The sequence below is a fragment of the Xenopus laevis genome, chromosome 8L (assembly GCF_017654675.1).
Source record: "Xenopus laevis strain J_2021 chromosome 8L, Xenopus_laevis_v10.1, whole genome shotgun sequence".
Lineage (NCBI taxonomy): Eukaryota > Metazoa > Chordata > Amphibia > Anura > Pipidae > Xenopus > Xenopus laevis.
Genome location: NC_054385.1, coordinates 31,616,729 through 31,641,283, shown reverse-complemented (window position 1 = coordinate 31,641,283; position 24,555 = coordinate 31,616,729). Strand labels below are relative to the sequence as shown.

Below are 24,555 nucleotides of genomic sequence, written 5' to 3'. Positions count from 1 at the left end.
TGTGTATTATTGGCACCCGGTGTTCTGGGTCATTATATCTTCATAATCATTATTAATATAATTATGGGGAAAAAGATGCCTGATATTGGGCTGTCCCTTGGACACACCCTCTGTGGGGGCCAATAACGAATCTCGCTGGGCACAAAGGCCTGTGTGGATAAAACACATTTGCTATAGTAAGTACATATCTAACATGTGACTTATGGTACATATACTGCAATAACTAATGCAGCCATTGAGGGAAGCTTAAACTGCCTTTTCCATTCAGTACCATGGACAGCACTCTGTGGCTGCAGCTCCTATTGATTAACACACTGGTTGGTGGCACCGCTGTCACAGCAAAGAGTCAGTTCTATACACCTACAGATAACATTTTTATAACATTATTCCTATTAGATATCCTTGTACCACTGATATAGGCTGACTCTGTGGTTGGACATCTATACGTATAAGTTTATCTAAGTATGTGGCATATGGGGGCCCCAAAATGAAGACACCCATTTGAGCTATCAGTTCTGTCATTCCAGATACTGCAAAATCAACACATTTACAGATTTCTTTTGAGGGGCAAAGGTAGAAAAGGCTACATTAACACCAAAAAACATATATTTTTGGGAAGTACACATTCCACTGAATCCCAATAACTGTAGATATGCTTGTCTTTCTACTCCAAAGCATCAAGCCGTAAACCTTTACTAAATTTTTATATTTGGTTACATTTCCAAAAATCCCCTCAAAGTTTTCACCTTGAAGTATCTTATCTTTCAAATACTATTAGTTACCAAGATAAAAAAAGAATCCTAGATACTAGCACAGAGAGCACATTGGCTCTGGACCCCTCCGCCAACATTATGGACCTCCCCCTTGACTCCCTCTGACACTGACACTGCCTGTCAAATAAATGCATATCTGGCTGCTGTCTATCTGCTGTATAGTATAATAAAAAAACATTTTCAACCCTTATCTATGAATTACTTTTATAGCCCACTACCAGAAATTGTCTTATTGGGCAAAGCCTGAGCATGTTCTGTACCAACAAAATAGAAGATTTAAGAGAATAGCACAACACCATGTATGTTGCAGGTGGGGAGCTTACCCCTTTTATTTAAAGTGACCACCTGTGCATCAATGTGGTCACTTAAATAAAAGGGGTAAGCTCCCCACCTGCAACATACATGGTGTTGTGCTATTCTCTTAAATCTTCTACATTGTACTGACGAGTGCCGACTGTCTAGAGCAGGGGTCCCCAACCTTTTTTACTCGTGAGCCACATTTAATTGTAAAAAGAGCTGGGGAGCAACACAAGCATGAGAAAGTCCATGGGGATGTCAAATAAGGGCTGTGATTGGCTATTTGGTAGCCCCTATGTGAACTGGCAGCCTATAGGAGACTCTGTTTGGCAGTACAATTATACAATTAAAACTTGTCTCCAAGCCTGGAATTCAAAAATAAGCTCCTGCTTTGAGGTCACTGGGAGCAACATCCAAGGGGTTGGAGAGCAACATGTTGCTCGCGAGCTACTGGTTGGGGACCACTGGTCTAGAGAGATCTGCACCACCAGGGCAGGAAGCATTGTGGAAAAGGTGAGAGGTGCGGTTCATCTACACACAGAACCTGTACTAACAAAAGCCATAATACTTACCATGAGAGTGTCCCGAGAAATGTCTTGTCTTCTTCTGTATTATGATCTCAATTCCATCCCTTCTGCTTTATCTCTTTTCTTCTGCTTCTTACTGGCATATTCCTGATAACGACAAATGAATGAAAATTGTTAATAAAAAAAAAAACAGGGTATTTTTGGGGCTACTTAAGATTTCCAAATCTACCATAATTAATGTGCAATCCCACTAAATAAATAACATTGAATAAAACCACCATGCTTACGCAGCCTTAATGCTAAGGGGACCTGTCACCACATTCCCCTCTAAAGGGCTGAGCAGTGACTATAAGAAAACTAATCCTATGCTAACCAGGCCTCACACTTCCTACTTACTTGGGTCCAGACTGTGGTTCTCCTGCAAAGTGGCTTCTTCAATAGATGTTCCTCCTCTGATGCACATCTGCCCCTGTGACTTGTCTCCTTTCATATTCTTCTAAACTCCACCCTCTTAGAACCTCCTATGTGTCTCACTACTCCCTCTAGTGGCCAAACACTATATATACAGCTAATCTATAATCTAACCCATCTCTACACTGCCATCTAGGGGAAGGGGAAAATGGTAATTACTGTACAACAGCTTTAACCCTTTCACTGCAGGCTGATATGGCTGATTTGAAATAAAAAAATTATGTTTCACATAATACAATCACATACATCATGGAAAGTTCAATTTCTCCTCAAAAGGTCAATACCAAATATAATTTTATAAATATTTCTCACTTGTATAGATCAAAACTCCAAGCAGTTAACTACTAAGATTCCAAAGCACCACTGCACAAAACTCCATATGTCTGATTTCAAGGCCAAACATTACACTAACAGTAGGTTTACCCTAGAAAACTACACATTATTAGAAAGAGCAGATTCTGGCAAAGCAAAAATGAGTAAATATATCCATGTACTGTATGCTGTATTTTGCTACAGGGAGCGAGGGGTCCAGTTGAGTCTCAATCAGCTGTTTTATTGGGACTAAAGACGTTGGTATCAGTCTGAGAGACACTAGAGTGATGGCCAACAGCACACTGCCTTTATAGTGCAGTTAATGCTTTGATTATATTATTATTATCATAACATAACCATACATTACACACATTATGTATGTATTATGTATCAGGATCCTAATGAATTTCTTAGTATATGACTAAAGGACTTGATATATAAGAGCTCCCTACAGACAGCACTGCCTACCTGCCCCACCACCTGCTCTTCTGCACCCAGTGAGGTGGGACCAGTGGGGTACAGATATTTGCCACTTCGGCACTACTATCACCTTGAGTGAGGATCTCAGCCACTTCCCTTCAGCTTCAATTGTGAAAGCAAAGAGAGGACAAACACTAGCATAGCATACCTCCCAACTGTCCCGCATTACGTGGGACAGTCCCGCTTTTGTTCGCCTTTCCCTAGGTCTCGGATAGCAAGGAGAGATGTTCCGTGGCGGTTTGGATTCCTGCACTTCTTGCCGACTTCCAGGTTCAGCACTTCCGGCGCAGCAGAGGGGAGGAGCAGTTGTAGGAGTGACACCGACGGACCCCCCTCAAGGGATCCCTATCTTCGAACGGCCTCTTACAGCTTCCCAAAAACTCCTGCCTTGTGCTGAAGGTGGCTAAGACGGCACAATGGAGTGTGGGAGTTGTGGAAAAGTGAACGGCTTTCCTTAGTTGCTCGCTGCAGTGGTAAAACTACATTTCCCAGAAGGGGTTGCGGCGCGCACGAACTTCCTGGCAAGAGCGGCGCCACCTTGTGTTGACGCTTTGGATTGCGGCTGCGCGCTGCTGCTAGAGGTTGCTAGAGAACTGCTTGTTTAAAATTTTACGTGCTAATGGCAGCTCTGAGTCACAAATAATGCGATCGTTTTATCTTACTGTAGTTAGACAGATATTGTTTATTAATAAGAAAGTAGGGGCTTTTGGGGTAGTTGCGAAGTTAGGAAGAGCTTGCGCATTACAAGCAGTATTATTTACTATGGATGGTAAGGGACGGAGTATTTGGCTGCTTTTTGTGGCCTCGAGAGAAACTATAGAAATGAAGTACTGCGCAATGTATTAGCTCTTGTTTTGTCATTTATGCTGTGCTGTTTCCTGACGTGCCAGCCCTGTAATTAACCAGCACCTAGGGCCGTCCTCAGAAACTATGGTCCTACCTCCCAACTGTCCCTTTTTCAGAGGGACAGTCCCTCTTTTGTACTGGAAAGTCCCTATTTTCTCTGCACTGAACAGCCAGAAAAAGAAACAAAGTTTGTCACTTAATTGGCTTTTAGCAGAGAGCCCAGAACACCTAACAGGTGCAAATAAGATACTTTGTAACCATTTTGTGACACAAAAGAACAGTTTAGATAAGGAGAAATAATTTCAAACTTTCATGACCTGGCAAATGAACATGGTAATTAGGGGGTGTGGCCACAGAAAGGGCGTGACCAAAAAATTGCTGCGCTACGTGCGGAAACAATTTTTTGTCCCTCTTTTTACTTCCAAGTTGGGAGGTATGGCATAGATACAGTGGTGTAACTCAAGTGTGTCGGGCCGCCCTGCAATGCGGGGCACATCTGCAGAAGGGAGATAGGGGAAAGTGCTGTGTTGGACTTAAATATTTTAATCATGCCAGACTCTACACCTGACATATGGATATTCCAGTGCATGAGATTCATCTTTATCTCTAGTGTGAGGCAGGTGGGTGCAGTGCTTGGCCATTGCAAACATCAGACTATTGATTACACAGAAGACTGGCAAGTATCTGGCCCATATGGCAAAAAGCTTGATCTTGCTGGGGGGTCTTATTTACAAAGGCCCTGGTGCTGGCGGCGGCAAAACAGTCCTGTCTTTACTAGCACCCTGCACACACTGACACTCCCTAACTTGCATGTTTGATTGTCAAGCAAGCTAAGGAGTAGTTAGAGAGTGAGATGATGGATGTCTATGTGCCTCCTTCCATCCAACCCTGTATAATTACAGCACAATACATACAAATACCAAGAACTCGCTTAAGCTCCTGTTATTGGGCAATGGATCTGGGGTGTAATACTCATCAGAACGTACATTGTCCCTGTTCTGAATAGTAACTCAGCAATGACCATCCCTATCCTGACAGTGATCAGCTGCCTCACTGCCCACGCTGGATATATAGATCAAAACACTGCTGTTTCTATAGGCCTCAGCTTCATATTTGATTATGTAAATTAGGGATGCACCAAATCCACTATTTTGGATTTGGCCGAACCCCCAAATCCTTTGCGAAAGATTCGGCTGAATACTGAACCGAATCCGCATATGCAAATTAGGGGTGGGAAGGGGAAAACATTCTTTACTTTTTTGTTTTGTGACAAAAAGTCAAGCGATTTCCCTCCCCTAAAATTAGTATTCACATTCGGTTGCAGCATCTTGGAAAGACATCAAATATGTATATATTACCTAAACCTTGTCTACCTAATTCTATAGAAATACTGTTTATTATTCACTATGGGTAAGACTGTGCAATATAATAGCTGTCGATTGTAGCTGGTGTGCAAGACAATTCTGGGCAGAGGGAGAAGCCTTTGGGATGTCACTTTCAAGGGCCCATTAGGCTCAAAGTAGCTGGATGTTTGCACGGGTAGCATCTCAAACAAGGCACAATTGTACAATCCTATTCCTGTACGTACAACAGGCCTACATTGCTTTATCTCAACTCCCCAATGTATCCAACAGCCTCTCATAGACTACTGGTCCTTGACAATACATAACTCCACATGGGAGAGGCAAAGCCAAAACTATTGAGTTCTTTGTCCCTCTACAAGTGACTTGCAGAATATACACTATTTGGCATTGAAGCTGTGGTCATGGAGGCCCAGAACCTATTCAGATGATTCGGAGGGAATAAAGAACAGCACAGCACAGTAGCTTCTTCAATAATTGCAAGAAACTGAATGTGCCACCCAGACTCACTCAGACACAACATAACAAAACAATTGCAGGTCATGACTTATTCTGGCAGTGAAGCAGGTAATACATCAGCAGCTCTTTTTGCTCCTTGTGGCCTGTGATGAAGAGGCTGTTGGGTGTTGTGGGTTAAACTTCACCAGCATCTGAGGAACCACAGCAACACATATAAAAGTAACTGCTGCCATCTTGTCCTAGTTTACCTCCTAGGAACCTACAAATGCTTCTCTGGGAAGACTGATAACATTTGTGCATAGAGATGGTGTCACTGCATGTACCACTATAATGGCAGATTTAGTATCATAGACATGCCAGGAAAAAACAGTTTCTAAAACAAATATATATAGTAATGGTGGTATTGTTGGTATAAAGCTGTAGCAATGGCAGGACTTACTTGCCTGTGCTGTTTGTGAACAAGATGGCACCTACTGATATCCTCTACTTGCGACCAAACGACCAACACTCCAGGGCACATTCACATTAATTCCTTTGTTTTCCTTCCTCAGAGTCAAACATCTCACTGGTGTGTTGGAAGTACTTTTGGCAAGCTGGGAATTGGAAGTTCCTGTCTGGTGAGCGCAGCATCTTTATATATCATTCTCGCTTTACCCACAGTCAGGTTTATATTTGCTGCCATTCAGATGTTAAAAAATGTCCATAATACGACCCAAACAGAGAGATGCAAGTGAAGGATAAATATTTTTTTTGGAAATAAAGGAATGCACCCCAAACAAACATACAGATTAAAGACAAATATTACAGGCCTGTATCAAAACTTACTTTTTCTTAACTCATCCCTCTCCCCAAGTAACTGATTATGGGAGTCAAAATAAAGCTCCGCATCTACTCTGCAGATTGAGGCTGTGCTCAGAGAGTCAAATACATCCGTTTTTACCACATCACGACTCTAAGCTTTCTGTTCAATAAATAGAGAGAGGTTAGGTCTTCCACAATTTTGATCACTCAGTTTGCACTACAGTATAACTGCTGGGACAGTGTAGCAATTTCTTGAGGATTTTTTCCAAAAATTGTGGGCCACCCAGCCATAAGGAAGAGGCTCACTGGTTCATTGGGACAATCCACATTTCATCAATGGGCACTTTCAAAGTAACCCTAGCTGTGCATGCTAATTACCCTAGTCACTATATATGGCAGCCAAATGAAGCAGTGGTTTGTCTGACTTACTAGTGTTAAAATGCTTCTGCATTTGTAAACAGCTTAATTATGCCAGGAGCCAGGTTTGATCCCAGCCAGGGCACTATCTGCTAGTAGTTTGTATGTTCTCCCAGAGACTGTGTGGTTTTTCTCTTTTCATTTGTACATGTGTGTTAGTGCAAAAAGTTTGTGTTTGAGTGTGTTAACACTAACCAGGTAGCAGATCTGTCCTCTGCAACGTGGGACGGGCTGGAGGCGCTGCAGGACGTTGTCCCACGGAGATCCAGGTTGGGGGTCGTCGCTGGGGGGAGGCAGAAGTGCGGGCAGCAGCACCATATGCCCCCCCCCCTTCTGACCATCCAGCTCATTTCCTAGGGCAATAAAAACATATATACATAACATGCCCTTATATCAGAACCTGCTTTTACAGTCTGTCCATGGAATGTAATCATATAGAAGGATGCTGCATAGATATTAGACTATAGATATCATTCTAACAGTAGTTCTCTGTATTGGACCAGAATATCCATGACTGATTTTTTCTTTATGTTAAAAGTGTACATAATCCTAATCACTCTTACCAGCAGTTGTTCATCAGTATGTACACTCTTTCAGAAGATTTCTTGGGTCTGAAGAACCTCAGTCCAGTTGAGATTTTATCCACAGCCTCGGAGTTGAAAAAATGTTCAAATGGTATCTTGCCCTTGCTGAACACCTCCCACACGAACACTCCTAAAAAAGAGAGAAAAGAAAGGTTTGATTAGACTGATCCACCAGACAGCTGGGCTAAACAATGACCCACACATTATATTCTTGAAAACATGATATGATGAAAACACGATGCACCAATATTTTACTATTACTGTAGCCATTTCATGAGCTAAAGGGGGCCCTGGCCAGAGGAAGGACCTTCAAGTGAGGCTTGTATTAATAAAATTTGACAGCCGCTGCTTTATACAATAATTTATGGTGGAGTTTAAAAATGTCTCTTTATTGTGGCTTCTGTACCTGAAATTAGTTGCACTTACCCGGCCACCCCAAAATTTGAAACCATAATGACCAATGATTCCCCACCAGGCAGTTGCAAGCAGTCTAATAGAGAAAAGGACAAGACTAAGTTTGGGTCACAGGAGAATAAATAAAAAACAGTTATTAAAAAGGCATGATATGGACAGGTGATGGTTACAAATACATCTCTTGTTGCTATGGGTTACAGGGCTTGGGAAAATTATCAGATTTTATAAATAATCAGTCCTACTTATATAAGCATCTTGGCCTCCTCCACAAAGTCCACCTCAGATATCATCCCTTCCCAAATAATTTTTACTGCCATTCTGTGAACCTTAAATGAATTCTTATGGATCACGGTAATAGAAAAAGTTTTTGGGGATAAATATGGCAGTAAAGTAACTGTACTGACTCAATAGGCCACACATACAAAGCAATGCTCTGTGTACGTAATAAGATATGTATGTACTGCACATCAAAGCAGAAATAAATGCCATATGAACATTACTCTTATGAACCCTACTTACAGGGTACACTTCCCCTTTAAGAGCAGGGAACAGAGTTGACTTCCTTCCTAGTGCTGTGGCAGTTGGTTCAGTCCGTTGGTTGCCATCGTGGTGAGTGGTAAGTGTATATTCTCTCTGGGGAGATTCTTTGTCAAATAATGCTTATTTTAATGAAAAAATAGGGGAAATTGTTGGGTGACATCCCCAGACTAACAGATATTGATCCTCCTACTGATTTTAGTGAATTTAGAACATTTTCCCAGAAAATGGGTCTTTGGAGACGCCTTTAATCTTAGTGCTGGTTGGGAGACACAGACTCAGGATTTGGCAGCTATACAGGACTGACAGCAAATTTACATGTTTTCTACAGTAACTCCATAAGAAGGTAGCATTTGGGGACCCCTGTGCCTCATGATAAAATACTTATTTTTATGCCCAGTATTGACAAGCTCCTTAGGGTTTTGCAACTCAGCCCCTTGGGTATCTGCCCTGCTCTTATGTACCAGCCTTAACATGTAACTGAATTTAATGGAATAAATAGCAATGCTTCTTCCTTTTACACATTAACATTTATTTATAAGTCTCATGGTTTAAGAGCAGAGATGATAAGTGACATTACCCATAGGGATTTGACAGTTGGTTTGGTCCGTTGGTTGTTTGGAGTGGTAAATGTGAGAGATTTTCTGACCAATACCCCTTATTTTAGTAAAAAAAGGGGGGGTAGTTGGGGGACAGACAAGCGGATGTTGATCCTCTTACTGATTTTAGAGAATGTTCCCCTAAAATGGGATTTGGAGATGCCTTTAATCTTAGTGCAGAGATGAGAGGTGACTTTACCCCAGGGATTTGACAGTTGGTTTGGTCCGTTGGTTGGTTGGAGTGGTAAATATGAGAGATTTTTATGACCAATAACCCTTATTTTAGTAAAAAAAAAGGGGGGTAGTTGGGGGACAGACAAGCGGATGTTGATCCTCTTACTAATTTTACAGAATTTCCCCCTAAAATGGGATTTGAAAATGCCTTTAATCTTAGTGCAAAGATGAGAGGTGACTTTACCCCAGGGATTTGACTGTTGGTTTGGTCCGTTGGTTGGTTGGACTAGTAAATGTTAACAACCTTAACATGAATTTAATGGAATACATAGCAATGTTTATTGCTTTCATGTCCTTTCCCTTCAAATGTCCTGGCTGTGGAGGGGGGGGGGGCAACAGGGTACAAGGTAGGGAAAGCATTGATTACAATAATAGGCAAAGGGGGTAGGCAAAGATGAACACTGGACAATCTGCACCTGGCCAGTGATCTTATGTACAATACATTAATTCTCACTATACCAATGCTCATTTCTGATTGGCTGCTGTGAGGTACTGTATTGTATAAAGTGTCTGTGTAGGGTAAAATGGGCAGATCTCTGCTTTCCTCTGTACTTTATGGGAAATATTAAGTGTTAAATGCATTATCCTTGAAACTAATTTGTCAATTTATTCTCTTCCCTATACAGATTGCTACAGTGGACGGATTGCTTTTTTAGCAAATTACCAGCGATACTGCGTTGTTTTTTTCCTGGCTTCTCCTTAGTTCAGATTTTAAGATTCTTTTCTGAACATATATAAGGAGAGCCAGTAATTAAAGAGGGAGACCCTCTGGGGTACCCCGGCCTTGTGCCGGCCCCTCTACCAAAAGCCAGAACATCTCAGGCTTTTTTTTTTGTTTTTTTTTAAACATCATCGGACATCTGAAGAGCTTGTTTTAAGAGGTATTCTTGCAAATCCAATTGATAAAGTTTATGATTTCTTTTACAGCAAACCTGCCCTAAATTATGGGGGAGGGGGCAAATTGTAAGGTCCCACATCTCTTTCACAGGCCTGTGCTCGTCTTCTTCAAAAAGTGAAGCGCACCTACCCAGGGTAGTTTTCTGCAGGTCAGACTGGTAATCTAACTGGCCATCTAGGGGGAAGGATTAAAACTAGTGATGGGCGAATTTGGGGCTAAATGGCACCATTTTCTTTTACACCAGCAAATTTTTGCTGCGGTTTCGCAAATCGCAGGAATTTGCGCCTTGCGAATAAATTTGACCCATCACTGATTAAAACAGAAAGGGACATGGAAATTCGAAAGAGTTTAAAATTTGACTAACTTCTTGCTATTTTGAATGGTCACTCCCAGACTTGGAGTGATAGCTATTGTTTGGTTGCTAGGGCTTAATTACCCTAACAACCACACAGCAGTTTGGAAATAACATTGGGAGATGAATAGTAGATGGGCTGAAAATAAATAATGACACCAGTAACAAGAACACAACGTGAAAATGATAGCACCACTTTGTACCCAAATCTTGCCTTAAGTAAGTGTCCATGGGGGGGGGGAGACAAATACTATTATTAGAAACAAACTAGTGCCTTAATCCCCAATTTTTGGGTTGTATAGCTCCATTAAAAAGAGAATATTTAAAAACGGTTCTTTTTTACTTACTGAAAATCTGTCATTGTTTAATGATGTCGTTTTACTTAATTATTATGGTAACATTTCTGAAATATTTATTGCACAGAAGCATTTTATCTCATTTGCACTTGATGCACATTATTTAACATAATCCTTGGTCCTTAAGGCAACCTTTATTATTAGACATTTTATGTCTCTGCATTTGACTCACCGCCACTCGCAATTAGTGTGCAATAACTGATTCTAATATTTTCTAATATTTCCCAGAAATGTCTTTCCCTTTACTAACCTGTAGAATTTTGTATGTAAAACACATGAGGGGATCCGCCATTATCTCTGGAAACTGCATTCTACTTCTGTACTTCTAGTGTTTAGGCCGGATTGCTCACAAATCCACGGTTTTGTTAGGGCACAAATGCCCCCGTGTTCCACAGCCCTAATGTGATGTAAAACAATAGTTTTAATTTTAATTTAATTTTAATTAAAGGAATCCTATTATCACTCATACTTTCTTGATATGTAAACATACCTTTAACAGATGTAACAGCCACTTTTCCAAAATTTAACCCACTAATCCAATATTATGCAAGTAGAAAAACTACTTTCTGTCTGTTTTATTAACTCCATTTGCTATGTCTTATGTTATGATGCAGGGACACTAATCAGAACAGAGCTGGTTATGGGAAGCAGGCACATTGGGTACATGCAAGGAGAAGAGGATTCTATGGGAACATTAAGATGACTGAGGTGCATGATGGGATGCCCTGATCATGACATTATAAGCAATATAAAACTACATCTTATTGACATCATTTCCCCCTCTATAATATGTGTAACGCATCACTCTTGGCGGTAGAAGTTCAATATTGCTCATTATACTTTTAGCTCCAGCTATTCTTCAGGGGCTTAGAGACTTGGGCTTTCCACAGTGCAACAGTCATGCTGCTATAGTTCCAGAGGTAAAACAGAGTGGCAAATAAGCACATACCATGGCTAACACTATATGGCTATCTAGGTGGAGATTTACAATATGGAGAGGTAAATGGGAATCAGAAAGTTTATAAAATGGACTCATCTCATCTTGATTACTGACTATTCCCAGCATCCCACGGGAAGGGACACAACTCACACTATGTGAGCAAAATATTTAATCACATATATTGTAAGAAAGTTCTAATGAGTTAGGTGCCAGAGTGATGTGTCCTTGCACTTACCTGCAGGGGGCTTGCTGGAATGATATGCTAGGGGTATATATTCACAGACTTGCAATTGCAGCTGCACTCTGGATACTATGGCTTAATTACCCTAACAACCACACAGCAGTTTTAAAATAAAATTGGAACGATGAAAAGTAGATGGGCTGAAAGAAATACTAACACCAGTAATAATAAACTCTTACAGTTTGGTGTTTGAATAATTAGCATTTTTATTTTATGCACCGTCAAAATGTTGATCTATATCTATCTATCTATCTATATATACATATATATATATATATATATATATCTCAACCAAGAAAGTCCAGACAACTTGCTTGTTCATCAAGAAAAAACTTTTATCAAGCAAGTAATAAGTACAACGTTTCGAAGCTCCCGCTTTTTTTATCAAGCTTGATAAAGAAGCGGGAGCTTCGAAACGTTGTACTTATTACTTGCTTGATAAAAGTTTTTTCTTGATGAACAAGCAAGTTGTCTGGACTTTTTTGGTTGATATATAATTTGTCCTTTGGACTAGGTCACAAACCAGGGTTAATCTCCACTCCAAATGTCAGAAAAACAAAACAATAGAATAATTTGAACCTATAAAACAAAGTGCAAATCAAGGGTTCACTTAACACCAATACTGATGTGGCCACAACATTTTGCTTTTAACACAACTCCTATGAGAATAGTGCAATAAGCTAAAACCTCCTCAGTGACAAGGTAGCCCTTACACTGCCAGCCCTCCCATTTCTGAGGTAGCTAAATATGCAGAGTTTTAAGCCAATCCTTCAGCCACATCCATCATACTGCCCCCCGTACCCATGCCAGTAGCCATCCATACTGCCCCCCTGTACCTGTGCAAGTAGCCATCCATTATATGCCATCATACTGCCCCCTGTACCTGTGGCAGTAGCCAACCTTCATACTGCCCCCCTGTACCTGTGCCAGCAGCCATCCATACTGCCCCCCTATGCCAGTAGCCATCCAGCATATTGCCCCCCTGTATCTGTGCCAGTAGCCAACCAAACGCCCACCCTGTACCTGTGCCAGCAGCCATCCATCATATGCCATCATACTGCCCCCTGTACCTGTCCCAGCAGCCATCCATACTGCCCCCCTGTACCTGTGCCAGCAGCCATCCTTCATATGCCATCATACTGCCCCCTGTACCTGTGCGAGTAGCCATCCATACTGCCCCCCTGTACCTGTGCCAGCAGCCAACCATACTGCTCTCTGTACCTGTGCCAGTAGCCAACCATCATACTGCCCCCGTGTCAGCAGCCATCCATCATATGCCATCATACTGCCCCCCTGTGCCAGCAGCCATTCATACTGCCCCCCTGTACCTGTGCCAGTAGCCAATCATATGCCATCATACTGCCCCCCTGTACCTGTGCCAGTAGCCATCCATCATAACGCCCCACTGTACCTGTGCCAGTAGCCAACCAAACTGCCCGCTCTGTACCTGTGCCAGTAGCCATCCATACTGCCCGCTGTACTTGTGCCAGTAGCCAACCATCATACTGCCCCCCTGTACCAGCAGCCATACATCATATGCCATCATACAGCCCCCTGTACCTGTGCCAGCAGCCATCCATACTGCCCCCCTGTACCTGTGCCAGCAGCCATCCTTCATATGCCATCATACTGCCCTCTGTACCTGTGCCAGCAGCCATCCATACTGCTCTCTGTACCTGTGCCAGTAGCCAACCATCATACTGCCCCCCTGTGTCAGCAGCCATCCATCATATGCCATCATACTGCCCCCGTGCCAGCAGCCATCCATACCACTGTACCTGTGCCAGAAGCCAATCATATGCCATCATACTGCCCCCCTGTACCTGTGCCAGCAGCCATTCCTACTAACCCCCTATGCCAGTAGCCATCCATCATATTGCCCCCTGTATCTGTGCCAGTAGCCATCCATACTGCCCCCTGTACCTGTGCCAGTAGCCATCCATACTGCACCCTGTACTTGTGCCAGTAGCCAACCATCATACTGCCCCCTGTACCTGTGCCAGCAGCCATCCATCATATGCCATCATACAGCCCCCTGTACCTGTGCCAGTAGCAATCCATACTGCCCCCCTGTACCTGTGCCAGCAGCCATCCATACTGCTCTCTGTACCTGTGCCAGTAGCCAACCATCATACTGCCCCCTGTACCTGTGCAAGTAGCCATCCATTATATGCCATCATACTGCCCCCTGTACCTGTGGCAGTAGCCAACCTTCATACTGCCCCCCTGTACCTGTGCAAGCAGCCATCCATACTGCCCCCCTATGCCAGTAGCCATCCATCATATTGCCCCCCTGTATCTGTGCCAGTAGCCATCCATGCTGCCCCTTGTACCTGTGCCAATAGCCAACCATCATACTGCCACCTGTACCTGCAGCCATCCATCATATGCCATCATACAGCCCCCTGTACCTGTGCCAGCAGCCATCCATACTGCCCCCCTGTACCTGTGCCAGCAGCCATCCTTCATATGCCATCATACAGCCCCCTGTACCTGTGCCAGCAGCCATCCATACTGCCCCCCTGTACCTGTGCCAGCAGCCATCCTTCATATGCCATCATACTGCCCCCTGTACCTGTGCCAGTAGCCATCCATACTGCCCCCTGCACCTGTGCCAGCAGCCATCCATACTGCTCTCTGTACCTGTGCCAGTAGCCAACCATCATACTGCCCCCCTGTGTCAGCAGCCATCCATCATATGCCATCATACTGCCCCCCTGTGCCAGCAGCCATCCATACAGCCCCCCTGTACCTGTGCCAGTAGCCAACCAAACTGCCTCCCCTGTACCTGTGCCAGTAGCCATCCATACTGCCCCCTGTACTTATGCCAGTAGCCAACCATCATATTGCCCCCCTGTACCTGTACCAGCAGCCATCCATCATATGCCATCATACAGCCCCCTGTACTGTACCTGTGCCAGCAGCCATCCATACTGCCCCCTTGTACCTGTGCCAGCAGCCATCCTTCATATGCCATCATACTGCCCCCTGTACCTGTGCCAGTAGCAATCCATACTGCCCCCCTGTACCTGTGCCAGCAGCCATCCATATTGCTCTCTGTACCTGTGCCAGTAGCCAACCATTATACTGCCCCCCTGTACCTGTGCAAGTAGCCATCCATTACATGCCATCATACCGCCCCCTGTACCTGTGGCAGTAGCCAACCTTCATACTGCCACCCTGTACCTGTGCCAGCAGCCATCCATACTGCCCCCCTATGCCAGTAGCCATCCATCATATTGCCCCCTGTATCTGTGCCAGTAGCCATCCATATTGCCCCCTGTACCAATAGCCAACCATCATACTGCCCCCCTGTACCTGTGCCAGCAGCCATCCATCATATAGCCCACTGTACCTGTGCCAGCAGCCATCCATACTGCCCCCCTGTACCTGTGCCAGCAGCCATCCATCATATGCCATCATACTGCCCCCTGTACCTGTGCCAGCAGCCATCCATACTGCCCCCCTGTACCTGTGCCAGCAGCCATCCTTCATATGCCATCATACTGCCCCCTGTACCTGTGCCAGTAGCCATCCATACTGCCCCCCTGTACCTGTGCCAGCAGCCATCCATACTGCTCTCTGTACCTGTGCCAGTAGCCAACCATCATACTGCCCCCGTGTCAGCAGCCATCCATCATATGCCATCATACTGCCCCCCTGTGCCAGCAGCCATCCATACTGCCCCCTGTACCTGTGCCAGTAGCCAATCATATGCCATCATACTGCCCCCCTGTACCTGTGCCAGTAGCCATCCATCATAACGCCCCACTGTACCTGTGCCAGTAGCCAACCAAACTGCCCGCCCTGTACCTGTAGCCATCCATACTGGCCGCTGTACTTGTGCCAGTAGCCAAACATCATACTGCCCCCCTGTACCAGCAGCCATCCATCATATGCCATCATACAGCCCCCTGTACCTGTGCCAGCAGCCATCCATACTGCCCCCCTGTACCTGTGCCAGCAGCCATCCTTCATATGCCATCATACTGCCCCCTGTACCTGTATCAATCCATACTGCCCCCTGTACCTGTGTCAGTAGCAAACAGTAGCAATCCATACTGCCCCCCTGTACCTGTGCCAGCAGCCATCCATACTGCTCTCTGTACCTGTGCCAGTAGCCAACCATCATACTGCCCCCGTGTCAGCAGCCATACATCATATGCCATCATACTGCCCCCTGTGCCAGCAGCCATCCATACTGCCCCCCTGTACCTGTGCCAGTAGCCAATCATATGCCATCATACTGCCCCCCTGTACCTGTGCCAGTAGCCATCCATCATAACGCCCCACTGTACCTGTGCCAGTAGCCAACCAAACGGCCCCCCCTGTACCTGTACCAGTAGCTAACCATCATATTGCCCCTGTACCAGCAGCCATCATACTGCCCCTCGCCCCCTGTACCAGCAGCCATCCTACTGCCCCTGGAACCAATCTTTACCTGTGCTAGCAGCAGCCAAAAATAAATTAGATCATGCGGCTCCCCCACCCCTCAAGTATCGATGTACCTGTGCCAGCCCAGCAGCAACATTAAAAAAAATGGCCCCAAATCTGTACCTGGCTGTGCCAGCAGCAGGAACCTTCACAGTACAGAATCCAATCTTCAGTGCCTGCAAACAGTGTGCAAGGCTGCGAGCACTGAGCCTGACTGAGCCACACCAACGTGCCTGTCCACCAACTCTCTGTCGTGTAGGCACCAGTGACGTCACTGACGGGCGTCCGTGTGTGACGCAAGACGCGATGCGCCACCAGGCAGCTCTTAAGCTGCAGTACTAAGTTGCGGCAAGAGGGAGAGGGTGGGCGGAAGTGCTGGAAGGAGGCGGGAGGTTTCCCCCCAGGCAAGAGTGCCATGAAAACTATAAAAATAATTAAAGTAAATAATTAAATAATCACTTTAAAAAAAAAAACTAAAAGAAAAGGAAAAACAAAAAAATAAAAACAAAAATGCTTTTTGAAGTGCGCCCCTCACTGATGGCACCCTAGGAATCCACCTACACTTCCCACCCCTAGTTCCGGCCCTGACTCACACTGGCACACATTGCCAATTGCAGTAATGTATAACATTTAAACATACATTTCTAACATCAACAATGGCAGCTGTGAAATGATTGGTTGCTCTGACTAATCCAGTTTAAATCAATTGGGATAAGAAGTTTGATATGATCATAATATAAGCACTTTGCCCATATCTGCTTCCCTTTCCCTACTTGCCCAGGTGTGTAGCTGTGAAGTTACAGAGAGGTGCTTGTCTTCTGTTTGTGATTTACCAGCACTTGTATTCTTTATCTCCACTAAAGCATTGACTTATACTAACCTTTCTTTTCTTGTACAGGAGTTTCAAGATGGGCGCCAAAGTGTGTGGCATCTCATGTCGGCACCGGCATACTGAGGTAAGGCAGATGGAAATATAAAGCTGTTCTTTTATACCTGACAAAATAAAGGGGAACTGTCAATGCAAAGAGAAGAGCCTTAGCTTACAATAAATATTTTTTTACATTTCTCTGATGTTCTTCACAAATATCATGTCTCATTGTACAATATTCATTATAGTTTGGGAGAATATCAAGAGCTTAATAATTTTTTCAAAATTTTTTCCATTCTCTATAGACTGTTGACATCAGTCAGTCTTTTGAATTTTTGGGGCCCTCGGTAAGTATGGGTAAGTATCTTTTAGATACGAAGAAGGAGCTGCTAATAAACATTCAGAAAGAAATGCGGATAGCAGCAGGGGCGGAAAAGCTGTTCCATGTCACCAAGAACAGGAAGACAAGAGCCCGGGTGAAGGAGCTGCGGAACAGTAGCGAGAAAAAGGTGAAAGATCTTTACACCTTTCTCCACAAGCTGAATGAGGAGATAGTGCAGTGGAGGGAAGAAGAGAATGCTCCAGGTGAGATATAACAGTCTCTGACCTCTTTCCTATTGCTATTATGTAGGGAACCCACGTGCCATCATAACATGAAATCCTTATATCTCTCAAATTTGCTCTATTTTCAGAAGCAGTACAAGAAACAACAGAGAATGCTGGAGACATCAGTGTAGCATTCCCAACAGAGGTCACTGAGCCGGAGGATCAAGTTATTTCAGAACTCGCCAGTGATTCCTCCAAAGTGAGTACATTACACTGATTCTATTCATTTCTTGAGCTTAACAAAGCATTGCCCTTTTTCATTGTCACATTGATTAATTGCACACTTGTCCCTTATTTGATGCAGCATCAACAGGATGATTCTGCTGAAGAACCTGTGCCAGAGGTAGAACAGCCACAGGTGCCATCAGACAGGTAAGGATTTTTGGAGTTTCACAGAGGCCAGATTAAATTTTTTTAATAATGAGATTATTCTTATAATACAAGCGAAGTAAGCAGCAGATTAAATTGTTGGAGAAAAAGAGAACAGATGGTAAGATGCACCTGCATTTGATGGGGAGATTCCAAAATATATAATAATTTAGTAGCACAGTGCCATCTATGAATTATAGCTAAGGGTGCTGCAGAATAGTGGATTATGAAGAATGAATAAACTAAGGGAAGCTATATGGTAGCTCATAGCTAATCAATCACTAAGGAAAAGAATGCATTAGAATAAATATTAACCTGTATTATATTATTATAGTGATTTACCTGCAGCTGAAGAAGCTGAGGAGGCAGAATCTGTCAACCTGGAGATACAACAGCCTGAGAGAGAGGAGGAAAAGTAAGATAGCATTTAATATGTGAGGCTGCAGTTTAGCCTGCTTTCTACTAATGCATTAGAATGAATATTAACCTGTATTATATTATTATAGTGACTTACCTGCAGCTGAAGAAGCTGAAGAAGCTGAGGAGGCAGAATCTGTCATCCTGGAGATACAACAACCTGAGAGAGAGGAGCAAAAGTAAGATACCATTTAATATGTGAGGCTGCAGTTTAGCCTGCTTTCTACTATTTACTGTAAAATTGCATTATAATGATCTTTCACCTCAATAGCGATGTTGCAGAGAATGAGGAGGAAACATCTCAGGGCCCTCACCTTGAGGATAATATTCCAAAACCAGAGTGCTGCAAGGAGGAAGAGACACCATTAGAGGAGGCTGAAAGTACACAGTAAGACACTAGCAATTGATACATACATTATATATCTATATATATATATAGATAGATAGATATAGATACATATCTATATATCTATATATATATATACACATAAATATATTCCTGTTTATTTCCTTTCAGGGTGCTACAGTTCAGCAGTTTCGCACCAAGAGACTTTCGGCGGATTAATGTTTTAGGCAGAGGAAGTTTTGGAAAGGTAATTAATTATGTCTTTAATTAGGACTTGGATATTTAGCTACACATACAGGGTAACAATGACACTAAACCCATTCTCTTATTCCAGGTTCTTCTTGTAGAGTATCTAACGGCAAAAATCTACTGTGCCTTGAAAGTGCTGAAGAAGGAGAACATAGACTCCAACAAAGAAATTGAAAAGTGAGCTCATGGGGATGATTCCAATCTTTTCTATACTTTTTTTTTTTACTTCCTTTCACCATTGTTAACATGGTATTTTACACTATGCTGAACTAATTTTCCCTTTCATCTTTCAGCATTTTAGCAGAGAAGGAAATCGGGCAGTTGGTCAATCCACACAACTTTATAGTGGATTTATATGCAACATTCAACACCAACTACCTGCTGTTCTTTCTCATGGAGTTTGTGCCAGGAGGCAGCCTAAGAACTCACCTGCAGAAGAGTGGGAGCTTCGACCTAGCGACAACTAAGTATGAATAAATGACTTGGGCTTTTATACATAACATCCCAGAGTTATAGGAGACTGAAGACTAGGGGAGGATGATGGAACTGGGAGATTGTTATGCTACACTAAATATTATGATTCCTCTATGAATGCTGCAGCATATAATAGCCAAATGTATTTTCCTTATCTTTGTAGGTTCTATGCTGCATGTATAACGCTCGGTCTCGAAGGCATACACACCAAGGATGTTATCCACAGGTAAGAGTTAATAAAGGGGTACGTACCTTTAGTAGTGAATACAACCTGGGGTTTGTAGCTTCTGCAATTTAGTAGCAGGACAGCTACAGGTTGAAATTCACTACTTGGGACATCTGAGGGAAGGAAGGATTTTTTGTGCTTGGCTTATCACAGCAGTTTCTTAATATCTTACTTTTGTTTCAACACAGAGATTTAAAACCGGGAAATCTCCTAATGCAAGAAGATGGATATATAAAGATTGCAGATTTTGGAATGGGCAAAATCGGTAAGAAGTGCCTTTTATATTTGCCCAGAGCAAAGACTTTTTTAGGGCATAATCTGGCCTAAACACCTTCATAAAACCACTTACAATTTGTCTTTTTAAACAAGGCATTGGATACGGAGACCGCACCAACACCATGGTCGGGAGTCCCGCTTATATGGCGCCGGAAGTAGTGATGGAGGAGGAGTATACAAGAGCCGTCGACTGGTGGGCTCTTGGAGTCATCGTATACGAAATGCTCCTCGGAAAGGTAAGCAAAATGTGCCAATGGTGCAGTTATTTATCTAACCTCATCAAACACTCGGTATCAAAACAACCTGGCCTCCTAATTAATTCCCATAAACCATTTCAGAGACCCTTCACTGGATATGACAGGGACTTCCTCTATGATTGCATCGTGGAGGATGAACCATGCTACCCTGAAACCATGGACTCTGGAGCATTAAGCTTTATATCAGAGGTAAGTAGTGTTACACTTTATGTTTATTACAATGACCGCTTTCTAATTCTCGCGAGTTTCCCCAAAGCTTCTGTACATGTAACTGCTATTTTCTGTTCTTCTAGCTGTTGAAGAAGAATGCCGAGGAGAGACTGGGTTCTACCCCGGGAGATGCAGCAGATGTAGCAGAACATCCTTTCTTTCATGTAAGTCCCCTGTCTCTATTGTCCAAATAACTCTAAGATCTGATGGGCTATACCTTTGGATATTATCCACAATTTCTAAAAATGGCCACTTAGCCCCTTTTTCCCTAATAATGAGCATTTGTTATGGTGTCTACTTTGCAGGACATTGACTGGGATGACATAATCGAGAGGAAGGTGATGGCTCCGTTTATTCCAAGCCTGGACGGACCAGAGGATGTGAGATATTTTGAGAAGGAGTATACCGACCTGCCGGCGAATCTGACGCAGCCCAAAGGACCCCCTCTTGAAATGGCGAGCGAGATAGATGAAGCCTTTAAGGACTTTGACTATTCAGCTTTTTAAGTCCTACTGGGATGATGGGTAAGAAAAGACCTGAGTAGAAAGACAAGTAGCACAAATCAGAAGAAGAAATGTCTAGCATTAGTATTCCTTGCATTATGGTTGCAGGGGCACTGATAAGAGCAGTGCTGGTTATGTGAAAAAAGGTACACTGGGTATATGCAGGGAGAAGTGGATTCTACGGGAATATTGATCCCTGAGATGACTGTATTAGGATTCCTTGTGGTATGGTAGAGTAGAACAGTGCTACAATTATGATTAATATGCCAATAAGTGTTATAGGGTTAACACAGTATTACCACTAGTTAAGATGAGAAAAATGTGCATTGAGTTTTTATGTTATTTTATTTATTTTTTGGCTTTTACAGGCTGCGTTCAGAAAAGGCACCAACTGACATCTCCTTCGATTCTGTATTCAAGTAAGAATGCTCCAATTTCACCAGTGCCTTCTCCTCTATACCTTATGTTTCTATCACTATTGCCTTCCATTTGGTTTCAGTAACAATGCATCTCCTTCTATCCGCCATAATTACAACAGTGATGCCTCAACTTCCATCTGCTGCAATTCCATCAGCAATGTATGCCCTTCCTTCTACTCCAATTATACCAGCAGGGCCTTATTACACTGCAACACTACTCCAATTATACCAGCAGGGCCTTATTACACTGCAATACTACCAGCAGTGTGTCTCCTGCCACCCATCACAGTTCCTCCTACACTGCCTCCCCTGCCACTGCAGATCCTCCTGTGGTACTTCCTCCACTAACCAAAATATGGCATCATAAACAGAAGCAAGCTTAAGCCACTCAGTAGATACTGCATTCCTTTTCATTCCATCCATCGGCCTGCAGAAGCTGGGATCTGTAAGCTGCCTGGGCACTAATGGAATGGAATGGAATGCAGCTATTACCAAGTAGTCTCACAGTGCTTATGTGTATGCCGCCATATCTTTTCTGTTTCCCTAAAAAGCAGTGCCTCTCTTTTACTTCACTGCAATATCATTAGCAGTGGCCCACTTTTACTAATTGCATTTCCATCAGAGGTACCTCCACCTAATACCAAAATATGGCATCATAACCAGGAAAACCCTTAAGCCACTCGGTACATGCTGCATTCCTTTTCACGCCATCCCTCAGACTGTAGAAGCCGGGTCTGCAGGCTGTTTGGGGACCAATAGAATGAAGAGGAATGCAGTATTCACCTAGTAGCTTAACGGGGCTCCTGTGTATGCAGCCATATTGTTTTCTATTTCCCTTGACTGCATTTCCCCCAGCGGTGCCTTCTCTTTCTCCGTAAATATGTTTTTATACACCAGTGCACCTTAAAGCCACTCGGTAGATCCTGCATTCCTTTTCACTCCATCCCTCAGACTGTAGAAGCCGGGTCTGCAGGCTGTTTGGGGACCAATAGAATGAAGAGGAATGCAGTATTCACCTAGTAGCTTAACGGGGCTCCTGTGTATGCAGCCATATTGTTTTCTATTTCCCTTGACTGCATTTCCCCCAGCGGTGCCTTCTCTTTCTCCATAAATGTGTTTTTATACACCGGTGCACCTTTAAGCCACTCTGTAGATCCTGCATTCCTTTTTACTCCATCCCTCAGACTGTAGAAGCCGGGTCTGCAGGCTGTTTGGGGACCAATAGAATGAAGAGGAATGCAGTATTCACCTAGTAGCTTCGTGGGGCTCCTGTGTATGCAGCCATCTTGTTTTCTATTTCCCTTGACCTCATTTCCCTCAGCGGTGCCTTCTCTTTCTCCATAAATGTGTTTTTATACACCGGTGCACCTTTAAGCCACTCGGTAGATCCTGCATTCCTTTTCACTCCATCCCTTAGACTGTAGAAGCCGGGTCTGCAGGCTGTTTGGGGACCAATAGAATGAAAAGGAATGCAGTATTCACCTAGCAGCTTAAGGCGCTCTCTCTGTATGCCCCCATGTTGCTTTCTATTTCCCTTGATTTTACTGCATTTCCCCAAGCGGTGTCTTCTCTTTCTCCCAAAATATGGTTCTATACACTGGTGCACCTTTAAGCTACTCTGTAGATCCTGCATTCCTTTTCACTCCATCCCTCAGACTGTAGAAGCCGGGTCTGCAGGCTGTTTGGGGACCAATAGAATGAAGAGGAATGCAGTATTCACCTAGCAGCTTAATGGCGCTCCTGTTTATGCTGCCATATTCCTTTCTGTTTCCCTCACCCTGCTTCCCTTCATTCAATATGGTACATCCTGGGAGCAGATCCGATTGCCGTTAAGGAGTCAGGAAGGAATTTTTCCCTCTAGTGAAGCAGATCATCTACATTCTCAAGAGGTTTTTCGCCTTCCTCAGGATCAAAAAGCCAAATTAATATTACTAATAAAACTGTGACTTCACAGATTAACAACAAAGCCATTGTGTCTGTTTTTATTCTGGGTAATTGCCTCATTTGGCAAGGGTAACATATAAAGGGAGTGAGAGAATGGATCAAATCTGCAATAAAGAAACACTGAAAAGTTCAGTACCTGTGGGTAAGAGACACAGTCCTTCTGCAGGAATGGTTTCTCCAACAAACATACTCACCCTGGAAACAAACTGGAGATTCTGTGTATAATGGTTATTCTTGGCACCATTCCCCATCATGTCATGTATACTACGTGCACCCGCTGGAAGACACATCACAAAACTGGAGGGAAAGAAAAAAATCATTAATAATATAATCCCCAAACCCAAGTTTAATACAATACTGAGACATCAATGATCGCAAGTAAGAGCAAATCCTATTAAAATGGAACAAAAAAAATCATATTCCAAAATCCAGTAGCCATATTTGAGGAACAGAACTAATTTTCCCTTCATAGTCTGGTTTATCAGGTGCCACCCCTTAGGAAATAAAATGCACATGAGCAAACTGGCTCTTACCTTCCCTTACTCTCAAATCCTGAGACTAAATCAGTGAAGAATAAAATGCACAACACAATATTCATTGGAAGATGCCTGTGTGTACAAAGTTTGCACCTGTCCGTGTAGGGTTACTATGCAGCGGTTTCTCTTTGGGAAACAGAAAATTTGCAGATAAGTTCTGTAAAGGTAACACAAAGGGGTGAGGGGGGCAGCATAGTGAAAGCTACCTCAGAGCAGCTTTGGGGCCAGTCATCACCACAAGCATTTACTTTTATCAGCTGAGCTGGAAAAACCAAAGGAGTAATTTACTGTAGAATTGATACTCTGTTTTTATATCATGTGAAATATAAGGGAATTGCATAGCTATACAGGCTGCAATGATTATATTTAAATGGAAAAGGTTTGCAATCAATGCAGTCCATAAACTTACATATATTTAGAAGTGTCCCTAATGTTTTAATTGATCTGTTACTCAGATCTGCATTTTGAGGGCTGCTCCCTAATCATAAAAAAGTGACAACCCCATCTTCCTTGTTGCTGGAC

At 43.3% G+C, this 24,555-nt stretch overlaps 2 long non-coding RNA genes across 3 annotated transcripts; both read right to left on the bottom strand.

Annotated features, from left to right (window-relative positions):
• Nucleotides 1-1,647: 1,647 nt before the first annotated feature.
• LOC121396989 lies at nt 1,648-18,755 on the bottom strand. Of its 2 annotated transcripts, XR_005963301.1 has the most exons (8): nt 18,691-18,755; nt 18,519-18,572; nt 17,214-17,326; nt 10,969-11,115; nt 7,755-7,818; nt 7,308-7,458; nt 6,940-7,097; nt 1,648-1,744 (listed from the first exon to the last, which is right to left on the bottom strand). It is a non-coding gene; the product is annotated as an uncharacterized LOC121396989 (long non-coding RNA). The 2 variants fall into 2 exon arrangements; XR_005963302.1 differs by lacking the exon at nt 7,755-7,818.
• A 107-nt stretch (nt 18,756-18,862) lies between these two features.
• Nucleotides 18,863-24,153, bottom strand: LOC121397004. Its single transcript, XR_005963326.1, has 3 exons — nt 23,692-24,153; nt 21,042-21,167; nt 18,863-18,936 (listed from the first exon to the last, which is right to left on the bottom strand). It is a non-coding gene; the product is annotated as an uncharacterized LOC121397004 (long non-coding RNA).
• Between the last annotated feature and the right edge of the window lie 402 nt (nt 24,154-24,555).